General features: G+C 33.7%; 1 pseudogene; it reads left to right on the top strand.

Annotated features, from left to right (window-relative positions):
* The first annotated feature begins 507 nt into the window (after positions 1 to 507).
* Positions 508 to 3,778, top strand: LOC111284394 (secreted RxLR effector protein 161 pseudogene; annotated as a pseudogene).
* The last annotated feature ends 593 nt before the right edge of the window (positions 3,779 to 4,371 follow it).

Here is a 4,371-nt window from a genome sequence, read left to right as displayed (position 1 = left end):
TTTTGTTCTTTCTCTGCTCTAAATCCTTCAATTGGTATCAGAGCATTCTTTAAGGTCTTAGAGGACCTGTGAGTTCCAAAAATTGAGTGAAAAGCCATTAAACACTTACCAGCCAGCTTTTGTCAACCTTAAATGGCCTCAAGCAATTGCTCCTTACCTTCATCTCCTATTTTTTCTGATGAGAACTACCAGATATGGGCTGTCAAAATAAAAACCTATTTGAGTGCTTTTGATTTGTGAGAAATGGTGGAAAATGATAAGGAACCACCACAACTTCCTGCAAATTCAACAGTAACTCAAATGAAAAATTATAGTGAATAAAAAGTAAAGAGGTACAAGGTTAAAAGCTGTATTAAGTCTTTGGTTTTTGATGACATATTCATTAGAATTATGACTTGTAAAATTGTAAAACAAGCTTGAGATGTGCTCAAGGAAGAGTTTTAAGGTAGTGACAAGATAAAATAAATGCAAGTGTTGAATCTTAGAAGAGAGTTTAAAGTCTTAAAGATGAAGGAGTCTGAAAATTTAAAAGAATACAATGACAAACTCATGAAGATAGTAAACAAGATTAGATTACTTGGTGAGGAGCTGTCAGATAAAAGAATTGTAGAGAAGGTTCTTGTCAGCTTACCAGAGAGGTTTGAGTCAAAAATCTCAACCCTTGAAGACTTTAAAGACTTGACCAAGATAACTCTAGCAGAATTGTTCAATGCTTTACAAGCTCAAGAGCAAATAAAGTCTATCAGACAAGAGGATTCAATAGAAGGTGTTTTTACGACCAAAGCGAAAGGCAAGAAGTAAACAGAAAGCAAAGGCAGAAAACAAAGAGATCACAAAAACAAAGGTTCTAGAAATAATGAAAAGAAAAAAAAATTATCATTTTACTCTCACTGTAAAAAAACCACTCACTTGGAGAAATATTGTCGGTACAGACCTGACATACAATGTAGGTACTGTAAGTAGCTTGGCCACATGGAGAAGGTAAGTAAAAATAAAAAACAACAGCAGCCAAATCAACAAGCCATAGTTGTTGACAATCAACAACAGCTAAAAGAGCAAATTTTTGTTGTAACTTGTTATTGAACCAGAACCTCCTCAAGTGCATGGCTCATTGACAGTGGCTGCACACACTATATGGCATCTTATATCAACATGTTTAAAGAACTAGATAAGACCTATACCTCTAAAGTCAGAATAGGTAATAGTAATTTCATAGAAGTCAAAAGAAAATAAGTAGTGACAATTGAGACACCAACAGGTACCAAACTCATTTTAGATGTGTTATTTATGCCTAAAATAGATCAAAACTTGCTAAGTGTAGGACAGTTGTTAGAAAATAACTACTCTTTAGTTTTTAAAGACAAGGCATGTATAATTCATGATCCCACTAGCCATGAACTCTTTATTGTTAATATGAAAGAAAAATGTTTTTCTTTGAATTGGCATGAAACAAACTCCTCTACATATGCTACTTCACATGATAAATCTTCTTTATGGCATAAAAGGATGGGGCATTTCAACTACAATGCATTGAATTTCATGCATAAAAATGATCTTGTATTAAACATGCCTACTGTTGAAGTCAGTGCTGGAGTGTATGAAGTCTGTTAACTAAGAAAACAAAGTAAGTTGCCATTTATAATTAACAAAGCATGGAAGGTAACTGAAAAACTTCAACTTGTTCATACTGATGTTTGTGATCTTATGAGAACATTATCTTTGAATGGCAGTAAATATTTCATTGCTTTTATAGATGATTTTACCAGAATATGTTGGATTTATTTCATGAAACAAAAGTCTAAAGTTGCAAATGTATTTTGAAAGTTCAAGGCTTGGATTGAGAATCAAAGTAGCTGCAAAATCAAGATCATAAGGTCAGACAATGGTACTGAATACACATCTGACAGATTTAATGAGTTTTGTGAAGTTGCAGGAATTGAACACCAACTGACAGCAACTTACACTCCTTAACAAAATAGAGTCAGTAAAAGGAAGAATAAAATAATCATGGAGATGGCAAGATGCATGCTGTTTGAGAAAAATCTTCCTAAGAAATTTTGGGTAGAGACAGTCAATACCTCTGTCTACTTGCTCAACAGGCTGCCCACAAAAGCTTTGAACGAAAAAACTCATTTCGAAGCCTGGTATGGAAGCAAACCATCAATGCACCACCTCAGAATTTTTGGCAGCATCTGTTATGTGTTTGTTCCTGATATCAAAAGGGACAAGCTTGATAAAAAAATAAAAAAATATATTTTTTTGGGCTATAGCAACATCACCAAAGGCTATAGGACTTACAATCCACTTACAGGCAAGATGATTGTAAGTAGAAATGTGAGATTTAATGAGCAAGCTACCTGAAATTGAAAAAAGTCAAAGGAAGAATCAGGCAAGCAAACTGTTGCAGACATGATAAGCTTTCAAGATTAAGAAGATTATATGTTTGAAAATGAAATCATTGATCATGAACCAGTGGGAGGAATCAGACCACTCACAGATATTTATCAAAGATCAAATGTTACCATTCTTGAACCTGCAAGCTTTGAAGAAGCTGTTAAATTTTCAGAGTGAAGGAATGCCATGAAAGAAGAGATTCATATGATTGAGAAAAATTAAACATGGATGCCGGTTGACAGACCAAGCAACAAAAACATCATTGGTGTTAAATGAATTTTCATAACAAAGTTGAATACTGATGGTTCCATTAACAAATTTAAAACTAGATTGGTAGCTAAAGGCTACTCCTAACAGCTTTGTGCTAATTTTTCAGAGACATTTACTCCAGTTGCAAGGTTGGACATCATATGGCTGCTATTAACCTTAGCAACTCAGCAAAGTTGAAAAATATACCAACTTGATGTCAAATCTGCCTTCTTGAATGGTTATCTTGAAGAGGAGATTTATATTGAACAATCTGATGGTTTTGTTACCAAGGGACATGAAGGCAAAGTCTATCTACTCAAGAAGGTTTTGTATGGATTAAAACAAGCTCCAAGAGTGTGAAATTCCAGAATTGATGATCATTTAATGAAATTAAGATTCAAGAAAAGCCTCAGTGAAGCAACATTGTACATTAAAGTTTTTAACAGTAATGATCTGTTGATTGTTTCTTTGTATGTTGATTATCTTTTGGTGACAGGTAGCAAATCAGCTCTTGTGAAGGATTTTAAGCTCCAAATACAGGAAATTTTTGAGATGACAGATATGGCAAAAATGTCTTATTTTCTTAGAATGAAGATTCATCAAAACCAACAAAAAATCTTCATTTGTCAAAAAAAAATATGCAAATGAAATCCTGAATAAGTTTGGGATGGAAAATTGCAAACCAGTCAACACTCTTTTGGCTCAAAATGAGAAACTTATTAAGGAAGATGGAGCTAACAAAGTTGATGGTTTTATTTATAGAAGCTTGGTTGGTTGCTTATTGTATTTGACAGCAACAACGCTAGACATCATGTATGCTACAAATTTACTCTCTAGGTTCATGCAAAATCCTAGTGAGTTGCATTTTAAGACTGTAAAAAGAGTGTTGAGATATGTCAAAGGAACCAATGAACTTGAAATTTGGTTCAAGAAGAATGAAAGTTCAAGATTGTTTGGATTCGCAGACAATGACTGGGTTGGCTCTCATAAAGACATGAAAAGCACTTCAGGTTATGTGTTTTTCATTGGATTAAATGTATTCAGTTGGAATTCAAAGAAACAAAGAACTATGGCTCAATCAACAGCAGAAGCAGAGTATATAGCTACTGCAGCTGTTGTTAATCAAGCAATTTGACTAAGAAAAATTCTGTTGGATTTGAGTCAAAAGCAAGATGATCCAACAAAAATTTTTTGTGATAATCAGTCAGTAGTTGCAATGGTTAAGAACCATGTGTTTCATGGAAGAACTAAGCATATTAAGATCAAGTATCACTTTATTAAAGAAGTTGAAGCTGAGAATGAAGTGAAACTAGTGCATTGCAAGTCAGAAGATCAAATTGTAGATATTCTGACCAAAGCCTTACCAAAGGCAAGGTTTGAAACATTAAGGAAAAGTCTTGGTGTTTCCAGCAGAAATGCCAAGGAGGAGTGTTAGTGTGTTAGTGGTTGAAGCAACTAGGTATGACATTTCTGCTGGCACTTTTGTAATAGGTTCTACCATCTGATCAATTTAGGTAACATGATGGATCTGTGCATGGTGATCCATATTGTTAGGCAAACAACTTTTGTAGTAGTTAAACAAATTTTTGTATTTTTGAAGCCTATAAATTAATGAAATGAAGCTCATGATCTGATGAGCCAATTTACTTCAAATGACAGATTAGTTTCTTCTGTTTTTTGTTCTTCTTCTACTCTAAATCTTTCAATATGTCGATGATTTAATATATT

This window comes from Durio zibethinus, chromosome 6 (genome assembly GCF_047325235.1).
Source record: "Durio zibethinus cultivar Kanyao isolate XHJ-2024 chromosome 6, ASM4732523v1, whole genome shotgun sequence".
Lineage (NCBI taxonomy): Eukaryota > Viridiplantae > Streptophyta > Magnoliopsida > Malvales > Malvaceae > Durio > Durio zibethinus.
Note: the sequence above shows the minus strand (reverse complement) of the source record. Positions and strands in the feature narration are given on the sequence as shown.